Here is an 18,226-nt window from a genome sequence, read left to right on the forward strand (position 1 = left end):
GAAGTTACCGACTTTTAACATAAACTTCACCAAAAAGGTTTTCCTTAAAACAAAATTTTCCTGCCATTCCATTCAAAAATCTTACCCACGTCAGTAAGCTGCAAGACTCTGAATTCAAAGAAAGATCCCGAGCCTTCTCTCCAAATACTCCCAACAGATGAAGTTCACCAGTTCGTAATGAATAACGATGACATTTCGAAAGAATAAGAAATTCAAAAAATCATCATATTCAAACCGTTGAGTAATGACATAACTTGTTGAGCACTTTTTCAAAGAATGATGATATTTTGAAAGAATAATAAATTCGCTAGAGCTAAATAATCGAGTCAATGTACAAAAAACTAGTTCTTATAAGTTCATTTGAATAATCATCAAAATCCTAGATATAAATAGATGTGTCGCACCCTAATGGGACGCGATGCACCGACAGTCAATGCAGTCAATCAACAGTAAGCGCCGACCCTGGTCAGCTATCGTGAGTAGACAAAACAAAGTGGAAAGTTGATCAGCAGATAACGTGTAGGTGCTTTATTTATCTATTTCTACTTAAATCCTAATTTGAATGGTTTATTCTACCTTAATCTAGTATTTACGGCTAGGCCGAGTGTTTAATTTGTTATCCTACTTAAACTCTACGTAAACTAAAACACACAGCACAGGTAAAATAAGAACTAAAACCATGCAAATCTTAACCCTAATTATGCACATATCCACAGCAATTGCGACATAAATCATTAAACTAATAGTACGGATGTTGTAGCTAGTACGGACGAAAGTACTAACAGAAGAACACTAAACGTGAGTAACTAATTATTATACGGATTATGCATGCAACGACACAAAAACGAATTCCTATATATCCCAAACACAACATATTAGCTATTAAGTACTGAACCCACAGTGGGCTGAATTAGCGTAATTAATGCCAAAATTTGAAATTAATTGTGAAATATTTTTTGGTTGTCTCTATTCCGCAAAGGGATTTTATAACGCTTCGTGAATAAATTGTTACGAAATCGGAAACCGTTCTGTCTGTTAATCCGTCCGTCTGCTTGCGCAACAAGATGTATGGAATTTGAAAATGTCATTCGATGAAATTTTCTTAAGCCCACAAAAACTAAGTGAGCAAGGGTATTTACTCTATAAAATGAATAATTTTATTAATTATGTTCTATGATTTTGACGTATATGGCGTGTAGAATCAATATAAACGTCATTTTTTGTACATCAGAGAAACAAGTTTTCAATCGTTGGTTTTAATTCGATTTAATTGAAGAATAGGTGTATTATTTTGAGTGAAAAATATTTGGCGTCCATCTTTAGAATGAGTTTTTCACCTTTTTACACAGAAAGAAAAATACATGTAAATTTCAGCGTCAAACCATGCACATGAAGGGAATGTCAGATATGTCGCAAATTTACACGTCATATCGTGTAAAATTACAATAGTATCATGTAAGTTTGCGCTATACATCGTGTAATCTAGCATGGACCCTAACCGGTTACACGATAATTCGAATAAATTTACATGATGTTGATGTAATTTTACACGATGTGTCATGTGAATTTGCGACAAATCTGGCATTCCCTTTATGTGCATGATTTTACGCTGAAATTTACATAGATTTTTTCTTTCTGTGTAGCACACATGTTGAATTTTGAGGCTACCACTGTAAATTGGTCCTCTTCTTATTCTTCTTCTTTTTTTTCAAGCGTTACGTTCATTCCATTATTTAAAACCAAGATAGCGTCAAAATCCCAGATGGCCACCACATTTTTGTTCACTCAAAATAATACTCCTAATCTTTAATTGAAACGAATAAAAAAACAACGATTGAAAACTTGTTTTCATGTTGTACAAAAATGGTGTTTGCATGATTGTATATACTCGCCATATATGTCAAATTCGTAGAACATGGTTTAGAAAATCTTTTTTTTTTATAGAGTAACAGTCATAACTTTCAGGGGCTTAAGGACAAAATGCCGAAAGACAAAGCGTCGAAGCCCAAAACGCCGAGTTCCAAAATGTCGAATCCCAAAATGCCGAATCCGACCCGGACATTGTCCCGTAGATGGGCTACATCGCGTCCGAAACCGGTCGACAGAAAGGTAATTTTTAAGCTTTTTTGACGATAGAAAGAACTATAGAGTAAGGTGGAGCATAAATTCGACCTTAGTGGTATAATCAAAGTTTCCACGAAAACAATAGAAGTCGAAACAAAACAAATACCATACAATGAACCTTCAACATATTGGCTATAATTTAGCTGAACAAACTTGTGTCAAAATATTTACCCATTTTTAGTTATAACATTTTGTTATAACAGAAATGGAAATTAAAATTTTGGTGACATTTTTCGCACGATCAGGCAAATATAGCTAAAGTTGAAGATTATGTGTGGATTTGAGACAATTTGCAATTTTGTCCGTGAGTTTTTACATGGGTCGAACTTTTGCCCCGCTGATTCGAACTTTTGCCACACTATGGGCCAAAAATTGTTTCCAAACATTTATGCAAAAACTAATACACCTCAAAGCATCCCTTACATAAAATATTGAAAAATATTTTATCTTCATTTGGTTCCATGCAACGAAAGTATGACCGAAGATTACAATATTTTCGTCGAAAAACGACAAACATCCATAACTTTCCCAAATCAAAATCAATTTTCATGATATGTATTTTGAGTGAGTCTCTTACTTGAATAGAATTCGAACCACCATAACATTTATAAGTTTTGTTTTGAATTGAGCTAGAAATCTCAAAAAGAAGCTCTAGCCCCACTCGAACTTTTGCCCCACTTTACTCTAAGTGTTATGTATTGTCCCACGTCGCGTTTGTCGCTTTCAGCATGCCACGATTAAAGTGGTCAGTTCCACAATACTTTACAGCAAGCCTGCCCAACGTACGGCCTCATCTTGTGCAGCCCGCGGAGGGTTCGAAGTATCTTCTCATATTTGGCCCGTTGACTTTTCTACCAACCCGAAGTTAAATAGAACATACCAAGACTAACCGTTTTATTTTACAATTTAGTTTCAAGCTAACATTTTTGCTCGGCAACTGTTTATTTTGTGAATGATTTGAGTTCTTTACAATCTGGGCAGCTAGATTTAAGCACTGCCGATCGCAAGGTTTATAAAGTTTAAAATTGTTCTACTTTTAAATCTGACTTGAGGTAATAATTTAAGGTTCATCATGAGAAAATACACAAATATTTGATTAATATTATTGGGATTACAACAAAAATGCCATTGTCAAAAGGATAAATTTTCAAACGAAATTTCATTAAATCAAGGCTCAAATTTTCACAGAACTTTGGAAGTAAATTCAACAACAGCTGGGCGTGATTTAAAACGTTATCTTCTAAAATCCTAGGACAGGTAACCATATAACACCATGTTGGATTTTGACAGAATCTTAAACGAAAAAATGATAAGAGTATTTAGCAGGTTTGTTTTTATATACTTGTAACCATTCACAACGTTTTCAAGAAAGGATTCGGGAATGATTATTGGGTGAGATTCTTAAGGAATGCTAGACACAATTCTTGTAAAATCATGAAAATTCCATCCAAGATTTTCGTAAAAGCTTGTTCAGAGTTTTAAACATTCTGGGCCATTCTGATAATATTAGGTCGGGTTCTGAAAGAATTCGGAGTATGATTTTATAAAATCCTGGGCATTATTCTCACAGGCTTTTTATTTTCTGGGGTACTCAGATCTTTCAAAATATGCTGGAATTTATTTCATAGTTTTGAAAGAGGCTTTCACGATATGTATTTGGATGTTTCATTTGTTTTTCGTTTTTTTTTCAAATGAAATTTGTTTCGTTCACCAATTTTTGTCATATCTCCTGAACTTCGTTAACTTACTTTTTGCATACTTACTGTGTTTATTTTATGAGAACATTACGAGTGATAAAAAATTTTGGAATTTAAGGCGAAAATATATCGAAGTTAAACCTTGAATTTTCAACAGCACAAATATAGGGAACTAAACAACCATTCGAGCTGAAAATTTGGTCGAATTGTCATCAGCTGGTGGTGACCAGTCGATCAAATTTACAGTCTACTTTTCTAGATTTGTGCTTATGAAAATCCGAGGTTTGGCTTTGTCAGTCTTCATGCATATATGTATTTAAGCGTCCAAAAATGGGGCCCGCCACACACATTTTTTTCTGCGATTTGGCCCGCGGGTCGAAAAGGTTGGGCAGGCCTGCTTTACAGGTATACCTCGATTTAGTGGACCCTTAGATTTTATGTAAGTTTTACCTTGATTTTATGGACACACAAAATTCATTATTCGTATAAAAATATTTTACTACTAAGCATTTTTTAATAAATTTCTTTTTACGCATAGGTCAATAAATTACGTCATGCTCTCGTAGAGGGGTAAACCATTTTTAGACACTCGATGGCAGGTTCCGATATGGCTTCACATGACCACTTATAAAACCTCTTCTACCGCTTGACGTGTGACGGCTTGAATTTATGATTTTTACACATCTCCTCACAACCTTCCTCTTCTCTTTGATATTAGGTTCCGCTTGAAACAGAGCCTGCTTCTCAATGACATGCCACATTGAAAACCTGAGAGCTACATTATCTAATTGACCTTTTTTTTCGAATTGCAATCAAATCGGCCTCTATTGCATACAAAATGGTATTTTACCTAAATCAAGTAGTACTGGCACCAACTTTTCAAAAAGGTGTAATAGCTTCTGTAAACAACATATATTTACGTCGTTGTACATAGTGTGCAAGCCCACTCAAGTATTCCACATGCATTATTAGAAAGGAAAAACCTTCCTATTTCTTATAGTACGATTATATTGCAAGAGAGGAGTAAAATGTGCTTTGAAGAAAGGTGCTGTTTACAAAATCGGTTAAGCCTTTTCTTAATGTTGGTGCCGATACATTGTAACAGTTGGTATATTGCAGATCCTGCTGCCCTAACGTGCACGTTTTGTTAACAATGTTCTAATATCTACGATCTAATCAAAAGCTTCAATGCTGCATCAAAAGTATCAAATCGATTTAGTGTTTCGTAGAACTACGGCGAGTAGGCTTCTACAGTGCCAAGGATGTACACGTGGACCTAGCTGCGACTTGGATTGTCCCCCAAGGAGCTACACGAAGTTCCACGTGACGCACGCAGGTCTGGGCGTTGCGATGTCGCCCGAACGAATGTAGCCTGATCTGTGACCTTCGCCTAAAGTTTCTTCAGGCGAAAACAAACCGGTCTTAGAATTAACACTAATGCCTTTGTAGATCTTCTAAGCAGGCATTGCAATCATCTGATGAACGAAATCATCTTCGGAAAATGGAAAGATATTGTCTTCAGTCCAAGAGTGCTATGAAATGATATCATCTCTCAATCTTGAGCCTCAAAACATAACCTAGACCACGGTTTACAATATTGATAAGGTTATATATTCCAAAAATTGACAGTTACCTGACGACGTCATTCCTATCCTCCTCGAACAAATTTGTTGAAAAATTAATCTAGTGATCCACATCATATTTGCTACGATGGGAGTGACTACAGTCAAATTTGGTGTTTACTCAAGCAAAGAGACTGCCTTATCTTGTCTATGCCGTGACCTAGACTACTGTTTGGTGGTTTGGCCCAATTTATCTTTTTAACTAAATATTACCTTTCTTAACAAAACTAACCCGTAATTGGAGAACAGTTTTTTAAAACCTTTTTTTTCTAAATAACTTTGATCTTCGAATATATCGTCGTCTTCGAAAATCAAGAGAGGCGAAACTTATTTTGTAGTACTGATTGATTGTCGTCAGCCTTTGGACTTTTAAGCAATGAAAGCAGCAATTTCGGTAGTTCATAGTTTGAACAACACGAGACCCTTCCTCGTCCCGGGCTTGAAATAATATATTCTATTGAAATAACAATATTTTTTCAGAATAACACTCATAATATTTTGGCATAGAGTGATCGGGAAATTTCTCTTGAGTTTGTTTATCTGAATAGTATCAATTTAATTTCATTGAACATCATTTTCAGTTGGAGTGAACGTATTGTAATTGTTGCCGCTAGGAATCACGTTCGAAATAATTGACCGGTTATTGAACCAATGCGAGTCCGACATGGTGATCACTGTAGTTACATCATTAATGGACATATCACAAATGAGGGGCCCAAATGCAAAGGGTTGTAAGTGACATTTTGGTTGGTTTTTTAGTTAAGTAGTTACCTCAGGGATGCCAAAAATCTTTGTTTGCGGTTGATACACACAGAAAAAAGTATTTAATTTTCAATGTGTTGTAAAATGAAGTCTTTTTTAAAAATAAATCAAATTTGTGTGTTGTTACAGCATCATATAAATTTAAATGAATATTCATTCAATTTTCTACTGAAAAAGGTTAAATATTACATGATTGTGTAAATTTAAAGTGAATTCGATTGAAAAATAATGGATTGGTCGTTGAAATTTCGGTTTATTTTGATCCTCCAAATATGTGCATGAAAATAAACTTAAATTTACAACATATTTTTAGATGTGCATGCCACTCCGTGAAAGGACGAAGCTTGCGTGTCATCTGTAGTAGATTACAAAAAAGTTTGGATGTTTTTTCTTCATACTTGAAAAAATGGAACCTTCAAGTACACATGTTGTTACGATGAGAGTTATTCCAATAAGTTGGTCATATGAAGTTAAGTATCCAGGTCTCATGCTAGATAACAATTTAGCTTTCAAAAATCACATTGAGAGCATTCAATTCAAATGTAACAAATATATACAATGTGTTCATCCACTTATCAACAGAAAATCATAATTTTGTATTAAGAACAAGCTTTTGATCTACAAACCAATTTTCAAGGCAGCTAAGTTGTATCCGATGTACTGAAGACCCGCGGTTTTGACATCTTAGCGCTGCAGGAGGTGTGCTGGACAGGAGCATTGGTGCGAACGTTTAGAGGTAATCATACCATCTACCAGAGCTGCGGCAACACACGTGAGCTGGGGAGAGCTTTCATAGTGATGGGTGATATGCAAAGGCGCGTGATCGGGTGGTGGCCGATCAATGAACGAATGTGCAAATTAAGAATCAAAGGCCGATTCTTTAACTTCAGCATAATCAACGTGCATAGCCCACACTCCGGAAGCACTGATGATGACAAGGACGCATTTTTACGCGCAGCTCGAACGTGAGTACGGCCGCTGCCCAAGCCACGACGTCAAGATCATCATAGAAGATTTGAACGCTCAGGTTGGCCAGGAGGAGGTGTTCAGCCGGACGATTGAAAAGTTCAGCGCCCTTCGGCTGGCGAACGAGAACGGCCTACGACTGATAGATTTTGCCGCCTCCAAGGCCATTCGTAGCACCTATTTCCAGCACAGCCTCCCGTATCGGTACACCTGGAGATCACCTCAGCAGACAGAATCGCAAATCGACCACGTTTTGATCGATGGACGGCACTTCTCCGACATAACCGACGTCAGAACCTATCGTGGCGCCAACATTGACTCCGACCACTACCTGGTGATGGTGAAACTGCGCCCAAAACTATCCGTCATCAATGATGTACGGTACCGACGCCCGCCCCGGTACAATCTCGAGCGGCTGAAACAACCGGATGTCGCCAATGCGTACGCGCAGCATCTTGAGGTAGCGTTGCCGGATGAGGGCGAGCTCGATAGGGCCCCTCTTGAGGACTGCTGGAGGACAGTCAAAGCAGCCATTAACGACGCTGCCGAAAGCGTTGTTGGATTTGTGGAACGGAGCTCAAGAAACGATTGGTTCGACGAGGAGTGCCAGGAGGTTTTAGAGGAGAAGAATGCAGCGCGGGCTGCAATGCTGCAGCATGGTACGCGGCAAAACGTGGAACGATACAGACTGAAGCGGAAACAGCAAACCCGCCTATTCCGGGACAAAAAGCGCCGCCTGGAAGAGGTGAAATGCCAAGAGATGGAGTTGCTGTACCGTTCTCAAGAAACGCGGAAGTTTTATCAGAAGCTCAACACATCCCGCAAAGGCTTCGTGCCGCGAGCTGAGATGTGCCGGAATAAGGATGGGAGCATCTTGACGGACGAACGAGAGGTGATCGAAAGGTGGAAGCAGCACTACGATGAACACCTAAATGGCGTAGAGAACACAGGCACAGAAGGTCAGGATAACGAAGACGATGGCTACGTCAGCACAGCGGACAGCGGAAACCAACCAGCTCCCACGACGGGGGAAGTTAAGGATGTCATTCAACAGCTCAAGAACAACAAGGCCGCTGGCAAGGGTGGTATCGGAGCCGAACTCATCAAGATGGGCCCGGACAGGTTGGCCGCTTGTCTGCATCGGCTGATAGTCAGAATCTGGGAAACGGAACAGCTACCGGAGGAGTGGAAGCAAGGCGTTATATGCCCTATCTACAAAAAGGGCGACAAACTGGAGTGTGAAAATTATCGTGCAATCACCATCCTAAACGCCGCCTACAAAGTTCTATCCCAGATTCTGTTCCGGCGCCTAACACCTATAGCAAACGAGTTCGTGGGAAGTTATCAAGCAGGTTTCATCGACGGCCGCTCGACAACGGACCAGATCTTTTCCGTGCGGCAAATCCTCCAGAAATGCCGTGAGTACCAGGTCCCTACGCACCATTTGTTCATCGATTTCAAGGCGGCATACGATAGTATCGACCGCATAGAACTATGGAAAATCATGGACGAGAACAGCTCTCCCGGGAAGCTCACAAGATTGATCAGAGCAACGATGGACGGTGTGCAAAACTGCGTGAAGATCTCGGGCGAACACTCTAGTTCGTTCGAGTCTCGGCGAGGACTACGACAGGGCGATGGACTTTCGGGACTGTTGTTCAATATTGCGCTTGAAGGTGTTATGCGGAGAACCGGACTTAACAGTCGAGGCACGATTTTCATGAGATCCGGACAATTTGTTTGCTTTGCGGACGACATGGATATTATTGGGAGAAAATTTAAACGGTGGCAGATTTGTTCACCCGCCTGAAACGCGAAGCAACAAGAGTCGGGCTAATGGTGAATGCGTCGAAAACAAAGTACATGCTGGTTGGCGGAACTGAGCGCGACAGGGCCCGCCTAGGAAGCAGTGTTACGATAGACGGAGATACCTTCGAGGTGGTGGACGAGTTCGTCTACCTTGGATCATTGTTGACGGCTGACAACAATGTTAGTCGGGAAATACGAAGGCGCATCATCAGCGGAAGTCGTGCCTACTATGAGCTCCAGAAGAAACTACGGTCAAGAAAGATTCACCCCCGCACCAAATGTACGATGTACAAAACGCTCATAAGACCGGTAGTCCTCTATGGGCATGAGGCGTGGACGATGCTCGAGGAGGACTTGCAAGCTCTTGGGGTTTTCGAACGCCGAGTGCTAAGGACGATCTTCGGCGGCGTGCAGGAGAACGGCGTGTGGCGGCGAAGGATGAACCACGAGCTCGCTCAACTCTACGGCGAACCCAGTATTGTGAAGGTAGCTAGAGCTGGAAGGATACGCTGGGCAGGGCATGTTGCAAGAATGCCGGACAACAACCCTGTAAAGATGGTGTTCGCCACGAATCCGGTCGGAACAAGAAGGCGTGGGGCGCAGCGAGCTAGGTAGATTGACCAGGTGCACCAGGACCTGGAGAGCGTGGGGCACAGTCGAGGATGGAGAGAAGCGGCCATGAACCGAGTGAATTGGCGAATTATTGTTGGCGAGGCTTTATCAAGATAATTGATGTAAAGCTAAATAAGTAAGTAAGTAATGTTGTATGTTGTACCAATATGTACTGCCAGGAAGAGAGCTCTGCAGAAGATACAGAATGAATTTTTGAAAATGATTCTGAAGCTCACTCCCTGGTATAGTACTGATGAGTTACTACTAGAATGTTGTTGCGTAAACTACTATTGAATTAATGAAATGCGTTGCATGATGAGTCATTATGCAATACGAATGTTTAATGTGTAATGCCAATACACAAGTTGATGCAGTAAAGCTTGTCCGTCCATGATGGATTGTTGGATGGGAAAGAATCTATTCCGATAAGAAATTGTAAATGTTTTGCAATTGCAACGTTTTCCACAAAAATTGATCAATTATGAGCAGAGCCGCGTGAACTTCAATTTTCCCGACAGCTCTTCTGCATCCATATCTTACCAATTAAATCGGAAGCGGATACCCCCAATTCTGAAATGACTTCCGAATCTTCTCTCTGGTGTGGTCGTTACCAACGACCACCACGCCGCCATTCATGGAATCAAGCGTTGCAGTTCGTTATGCGCTTGACGTGGAATCGGTTGCAAATTCAAACCGAACGAAAAAAAAAGAATCCTCAAATAAATCATTGAAAAGTAGTCTCTTTCACCGCTGCCCGGTTTACCCGTCGACGTCGACATTGCAATTGCTTTCGGAACATCATATTCCCATATTTTCCCACCCAAACGATTCAAAACGTCCCAGCTCTCGGTGTGTTCGGAAGGCGTGATTTGGTCTCGAGGAAACGGTGGAGATTCACTGCATTCAGTTACAGTTGCGGCGGCACGGTGTGCCGGAAACCGTCATGACTGAAAACATGTCCACCAATTTGGCATACTATACCATTAGAAAGGAATAGCATGAAGGCTTCTTCTCAGAGAATTTTAAAATATTTTAACAAAGAAATTGAAAGCAATCGGTATTTGAAGATTTTAGGCATATTTGAACGGATTGTAAATTATATTTTTATTTAAGCTCTAGATGGTTTATGGACAAAAGGTCGGAAGACAAAAAGTCGAAAGGACAGGAGGTCGAAAACGATTCGGTTGGTAGGAAGTTTATCCTGCTTTGAAAATAGATTTTCGACCTTTTGTCCCTTCTGTTCTGTTCTTTGACCTTTAGTCCTTTCAACCTTTTGTCTTTTGATCTTTTGTCATAGATTCGCCCTAGATACTTATCTTCATCTGACCAATTTATAGAGGGGTTTCATCTCATCGTGAGTTTTGGAAGCATTAGGAGAAACCTTCCATTTTTGCAAGTATGAAGAAAAACTATCTATTTTTTGTAATCTACTACAGATGACATACAGGCTTCGTCTTTTGGCGGAGAGATCTGTGTCACATGCAAACAAAGAATTTTAACTTTTCTGAGGTAACTCAGGTAAGTCAGTTGAAAATATTTTATAATATTGGTCTCAAAATGCTGCCTTGTGAAACACCAGCTCTTACAGGAAGTCTTTCAGACTTGGAGTTCTGATAATTTATGTGAAGTTTACGATTTGACAGATAATTTTGAAATATTCTATCGATGTATGTTGGACAATTAAAGTTTTTGAATTTTACAATCAAGATTTCATGCCAAACACTGTCGAATGCATTTTTGATGTCTAGAAGAGCAACACCAATAAAATAGCTTTCAGATGTGTTGATGAGTCGAATGTCCATGTCTGAATCGAAATTACTTTTGTTTGTCTCTCGTTAAGATATTTTCAAATTTAATACTCGAATACTGTATCTTTCGAATAGCTAGTGCTAACATTTTTTATCGTCAATAACAGTTTCACGCACACCGCGTGGGAATTTTGCATTGGTCCGTTTTGCTACCGGACATCCAGCTCTGCTAGGATTGTTCTCTGTTACTTTCACCATCGTCCTGGAACTGTCTCCCGTGGCGGATGGACCGTGGACTCGAATGGACGGGAAAAAATATATCAAGAATGCCGCCCATCCAACTCAAGGGATGTGAACCTCGACCATACCTTACCCGGGAGCCTGCGGAAATTTTTGGTTAGTTTCACGCGTGCATGCCCATTTAGCACTTGGGGAAAATCTCATGCATAAATAATGGATAAATTTTCAACCACCATAAATTATGACTTTTTATGATTCGTAAAGAAGCCAATACCGACGCCTGCGGCAGATGGGCATGAGATGGTAATTTTTTTTTCGTTGCGTTTGGCACAGGTGGTGAGGATTTTTCCGAACATTTTTAGGCTATCGCTTTAGCGTACAATATGAGTGGCAGTCGTAAAACAGTTCCCAGCGAAGATCATATCTGTACGTCTTCGTGGGAGTGGTGTTCACACGCCTTGAAACATTGTGGGCGTCTTGGTTCATAATTGGCTGACAGGATAATCGAAAAATTGTGTTTTATTCTTGTCGTACATTTGTTTGAGGTGAATCAAGTAGTTGAACGAAATCCACGAGTCATGTACGAATTTTCTAATAAAAAAAAATCAATTCCTAGAATAGTATGCATCATACTTTGGTGCTGTACGTACACAAATTCTTTCTGCTGATGGAACTTTTGAAATAACCTAATGCACTTAAAAATAGTTCTCAGTGCTACTTATATTATCCACTATTTCGATCCTTGTCAGAACATAAGCCTTTGATTTTTCGTTGGACGAAAGCTAACACTGGTAATCCTCCTTGGACACCGTCTTGGAAAAACCTTTGAGAAGGTAACACATAAGTCTTCACTAAATATGAGGCAGCGCCCAATTATTACATAACGCTAAAATTGACAGTTTTCGACTCCTCTTCCCATCCGTAACGCTTTTTGTATAAAAAAAAAATGAAATTGTTGTAGGAGCCGTGACGCTTGTGCCTACTTCCCCCGTCTCCCCCTAGAGCATTGTGTAATTTGTAGAGATGGTCGGGTTTCATATTTTTCAAACCCGAACCCGACCCGTACCCGACTTATTTTATTCCTTCAAACCTGGACCCGACCCGAACCCGAAACAAAAATTGAAAAGCAAACCCGGACCCGACCTGAACCCGAAAAATTTTTGCTGTTCAAACCCGAACCCGACCCGAAACCCGAAAAAGTTTTCTAAGAAAAACCCGAATAGAACCCGAGTTCGAAAAGATGATAAATTCATCGTTTCTGATGCATAGGAAAGCTTTCAGATTGTTACTTTGTGAACAAATCTCACCAAACCCGACCCAAACCCAACTAAACCTGACTTTTTTCAAGCCCGAACCCGACCCGTACCCGATAATTTTTTAGTCTTCCAACCCGACCCGAACCCAAACCCGAAAAAATAAAAATGTTCAAACCCGAACCCGACACGAACCCGTCGGGTTGAAAACCGAGACCCGACCATCTCTAGTAATTTGTGGACGGCGATGATTGTTTCCACGAACAAACGTGAGTCTCTGAATTCATAACTTCCTTCCAAAAAGTGAGTTTATGCGTGCTTTCTTCGAAGTGTGATATGATAATGTTAAAAATTGCATTGAACTGAGCTACCAATTCGACAAAATTTCCGAATAGCTTATCTAGCACAGTTTTTAGCTCAGGCTCTTCGATTCAATCGAAGAAGCATAGAGTGCCGCCAATCGGGGTCAGTATTTCCGAATTTTCTAAATAAAGTTAGAAGATATTAGCCTCTCAACGGGCAACTTCGTTTATTTTTCATAGCAAAAACATTTTCAAATCGCGATAGCTTTCATGTATCTCGATATTTTTCCACCATAGTTTTACAAGTTCTCAAACTCTTCTATTTTTTTGAATCTGTGTTGATATTGATCATTGGTCAGCTAATTTAGAAGATATTCCTATATTCCTTGATGACCGAAACCTCCCATATAAAATTTGCTGGTCCGCCAATGTTTAATAAATTTATCAAAGAAATAAAATGTGTACTTAGGGGGGTCTGTAGCCTTTCGCTCCATAAGCGGAAAGTCATGGGTTCGATTCCCAGCCCCTCCACAAAAAAACCCGTCCAGCTACCAGAAGACGCCTCAAGGAGGACCGTGCTTTGGGGAGCACATCCATCCTCCATCAGCAGGCGTTGCAGAATTCGCTCTCATTTGAGAATGAAGCACGATCAAAGCAAGCAAAGAAAAACATCCCATCTGTTGCGGTCCACGATCGTCATTGTATCGCAAGGTGTAACAAGTCTGATAAATGGAAGCAGCGAGCGAGAGCCCCAACGAGAGAGCGATGATAAAATCCATTTTTCTCGCTTGTTTACCGTTGGGGATAGGTGTTTTTCTTTACTGGCACGATAAACAATCCACGAACTTCCAATAACAACAGTGTCCCCCAGGCTTGGAGCATGTTTAGAGGGGTTTTATCATGCATTACTATCCCCCCAATCTGATCAAACTTGTAGCAGTATACGATAAACAGTCTCTCATAATGTGCAGCATGTTATGATAGTTACAGAGAGCGATACGTGAGAGATTCTCTCAATTTTCTCAGGATTCAATCCCTGTCCATCAGTATCAGATGGTGACTGAGACAAACTGACCCTCTTCACAGGCAACTAGCCTCACTAACAGCAGAGCTCTCTCCTACCTGCTCGGTGTAATAGTAAAAGAGTAGGAGAGAGTGAAAGTAGATGTAAATATAGATAAGTTGAAAATAGATCTGTTGCACCAATTTGTACATTTTTTCACAACATACTCTTATCAATGATTTTTTTGAGAAGCGAATAATTAGCATGAGAAAAAATCTTTTTTTTTTCTGTATTAGTATAATTCCAAACATTACATTCATTTCTTATATCTAGGTGTTCTGTGTTAGACAACACTATCATCCTTATTTGGTAAAACAAATTTAAGATTTTATTAACATTTTGTTAACAACATTTTACATTTCATTTGCCGTAGCAGTTCAGATTTTTTACAGATGACTTGATTTCACCTGCTTATAAGAGAAAAAATATAGTGTTTTCAATTTACTTAACCTAAATATATAACGCATTAATCGTAGCAATAGAGGATTGTAACGATTTTTGCCTGAAATTATTATTTTATTTGACATTTGTTCCAATGTTTCAACATTGGATGTTCTATGTAACTCATTGGTACTATACGAGGGAGGAAGCTTCAGAATCATTTTCAAAATTTTATTTTGAATTCTCTGCAGAGCATTCTTCCTGGTATTACAACAGCTTGTCCATATTGGTACAGCATACAACATGGCTGGCCTGAAAATTTGTTTGAATATCAAAAGCTTGTTCTTAAGACAAAGTTTTGATTTTCTATTAATAAGGGGATAGAAACATTTTACATATATATTACATTTGGCTTGAATGCCCTCAATGTGATTTTTGAAAGTTAAATTCTTATCTAGCATGAGCCCTAGATACTTAACTTCATCTGACCAATTTATTGGAACCCCTCTCATCGTGACAACATTTCTACTTGAAGGTTTCAAATAAAGAGCTTTTGGTTTATGTGGGAATATTATTAGTTGAGTTTTGGAAGCATTAGGAGAAATCTTCCATTTTTGCAAGTATGAAGAAAAAATATCCAAACTTTTTTGCAATCGACTACAGATGACACGCAGACTTCGTTCTTTGGCGGAGAGGCCTGTGTCATCCGCAAACAAAGATTTTTGACATCCCTGAGGTAACTCAGGTAAGTCAGATGTGAAAATATTGTATAATATTGGTCCCAAAATGCTGCCTTGAGGAACACCAGCTCTTACAGGAAGTCTTTCAGATGTGGAGTTCTGATAATTAACCTGAAGTGTACGATTTGACAGATAACTTTGAATTATTCTAACAATGTATGTCGGAAAATTAAAGTTTTTTTAATTTTACGATCAAACCTTCATGCCAAACACTGTCGAATGCTTTTTCTATGTCTAGAAGAGCAAGACCAGTAGAATAGCCTTCAGATTTGTTGGAACAGATCAAATTTGTTACACGTAAAAGTTGATGAGTGGTTGAATGTCCATGGCGGAATCTGAACTGTTTATTGGCAAAAATTGAATTTTCGTTGATGTGGACCATAATTTTGCTGAAAATGACCTTTTCAAAAAGCTTACTGATGGAGGAAAGCAAACTGATTGGACGATAGCTAGAAGCTGCTGCAGGATTTTTGTCTGGTTTTAGAATTGGAACAACCTTGTCATTTTTCCATTTGTTAGGAAAATATGTTAATTGAAAACATTTGTTAAATATATCAACTAAGAATTATATGCTACTTTCTGGAAGTTTCTTGATGAGAAAGTTAAAAATTCCATCATCGGGGCTTTCGTATTTTTGACTTTTTTAAATAATAGTTCTAAATTCTTTCAAATCAGTCTCCCATGAATTATCGAAAACGTTCTCTTGATTGAGAATTTTTGAGTAAGGGGCCATCCACAAATGACGTAGCATTTTTTCATTGATTTTTTACACCTCCCTCCCCCCTTGTAGCATTTCGTCACAAATGCTGATAGCCCCGATTGGAAAATACGTAGCATATTAAGCACCCCAACCCTTTAATTTTTTAAAAATTGTTTTCCTCGGCGATGAGGCTAAAACGTTTGAATTTAATTTGGTTAAATTTAGATTATATTTGATTTGTAGTACTTTTGATATTGTTAAAACCTAAAACAAGTTCAAATTGATAAATCTAACAGCAATGTTTAAGGGTTCAATATATTTTAAAATATATTAAACAGAAATTTTGTTATATTAAAGGATTTTTTTAATCTGTTGTGGTTAAAAACTAGATTTCAGTGAATATGATCAACAAAATACCTTAATTTGTTAAGGATCTCCGTATTTATTCGCTTAATTCAAATCCATTCAGCAAACTAAATAGAGAAAAAAAATAACAATTGTAATATTTGAAACTAGCGATTTTTATACCATCAACTTTATTAGTATTTCAACTAAACTTCATCATCGTCACCTATACTGAAACATTCTTACATTAATTGAAGACAAGTAAGTTCAAGTAAATCATCTTTTGAAAGAATTTGTAAAGAAATACTTTAATAAATTTGTAATGAACAACCTGTAAGAAAATAAATGCACAAAAATCCTGGAAATAATCGTAAAAGAGGATTCTGGTAGTCCTGGGAAGGTTATCTAGATTATTATTATCCAGGCTGTTCCATCAAGATATTGATATATCAAAATGAATTGTTGAGTTGACTGAGTGGATATCTCCTGTAACACTTAAATATCTTGTTTTACTATAATAACGTTGAAAAAGAATCACTGTCACTTCTTTACAGAATTCACAGAATTATTTCTTTTCAAGTACATCAGTCGGAAACAGCCCGCATAGACCAAAACCGTATCAGAACCACATGAATTACGGTGTGTTTTCTTCTTATAACTGTAAAGAGGAAACCATAAACCATAAAAGGATATTACTGGGATATTGTTTCGACCTTAATGGCTACAGTTTTTAGACAATCGACCATACGAAAAACGGGTTGTGAAGAATATTTACCGTTTCAAATTTGCATTTTTCCCATAGTAATTTTGAACGCCAACCGTATTGAGAACATATTTATTACGGTTGACGTGCCGGATATTGGATTGTTTAGATTATGGCTATCCTATGTTATAACCCTAAGGATTAGAAAGAGCGAGCGGGGTTTTTAAATTTTTATTTTGTCTCAAGTTTTGCAATGAAATATGAACACATAGCTATAGACACATATTATATTGGTGAAGCACGTTTTATTTCACACTATGATTCTAACACAAATCAAATGAATACGGTCAACGAGGCCCAGCAGTAGGGAAGTTCAATGATTGCATGGTGACCTGAATCCGCTGGAATGATTTCGCCACCCGCCCTTTCTTCGAGAATTTCATACCTTCGAATGTTCTGCTGATAGATGATTCCGCTGGATGTTCGGTCGGATCAGAGACAAATAGAAACCTCCATGCCCCCTGGTCGGATGCTGCAATGAAGCACAATTTTCTGCGAAAAAGAATCTGTAATTCCTTCTACGGACGTGTGCCATAATCATAAAAAAACACTTACCTTCATATTAGGGACGTGCTTTGCCAACAGTGTTGAGTGATAAACAGACATTTTGTACTACAAATGTAATCAATAAGCAAAGTTTGGGAGCTAAATAATTTCTAAACTGCTGCTGATTGCGATAAACAAACATGGCTGTCAGTTTTTCTAGCAATCTGGCTGTGGTCGGGTACATCAATGGACCTATGCACGGGTTCACTATTTGACGTTTTAGCGGTGCCGTGTTATTTATGTCGTCATGGAAACTAGTGAACTCGGCACCGCTCAAATGTCAAATTAGTGAACTCGTGCATCGGTCTATGGACCTATGCACGAGTTCATTATTTGACGTTTGAGCGGTGCCGTGTTATTTACGTGACCATGGAAACAAATGAATTCGGCACCGCTCAAACGTCAAATTAGTGAACTCGTGCATTGGTCCATGGTAACATCAATGGACCGATGCACGAACTCACTAATTTGACGTTTGAGCGGTGCCGAATTCACTAGTTTCCATGACGACATAAATAACACGGCACCGCTAAAACGTCAAATAATGAACTCG

The 18,226-nt window shown here is 38.9% G+C and overlaps 1 long non-coding RNA gene across 1 annotated transcript; it reads right to left on the reverse strand.

Annotated features, from left to right (window-relative positions):
- Window positions 1-17,355: 17,355 nt before the first annotated feature.
- LOC110675687 lies at window positions 17,356-17,877 on the reverse strand. The gene is made up of 2 exons (XR_002499714.1): window positions 17,683-17,877; window positions 17,356-17,619 (listed from the first exon to the last, which is right to left on the reverse strand). It is a non-coding gene; the product is annotated as an uncharacterized LOC110675687 (long non-coding RNA).
- Window positions 17,878-18,226: the final 349 nt, after the last annotated feature.

The sequence above is a fragment of the Aedes aegypti genome, chromosome 2 (assembly GCF_002204515.2).
Source record: "Aedes aegypti strain LVP_AGWG chromosome 2, AaegL5.0 Primary Assembly, whole genome shotgun sequence".
Taxonomy (NCBI): domain Eukaryota; kingdom Metazoa; phylum Arthropoda; class Insecta; order Diptera; family Culicidae; genus Aedes; species Aedes aegypti.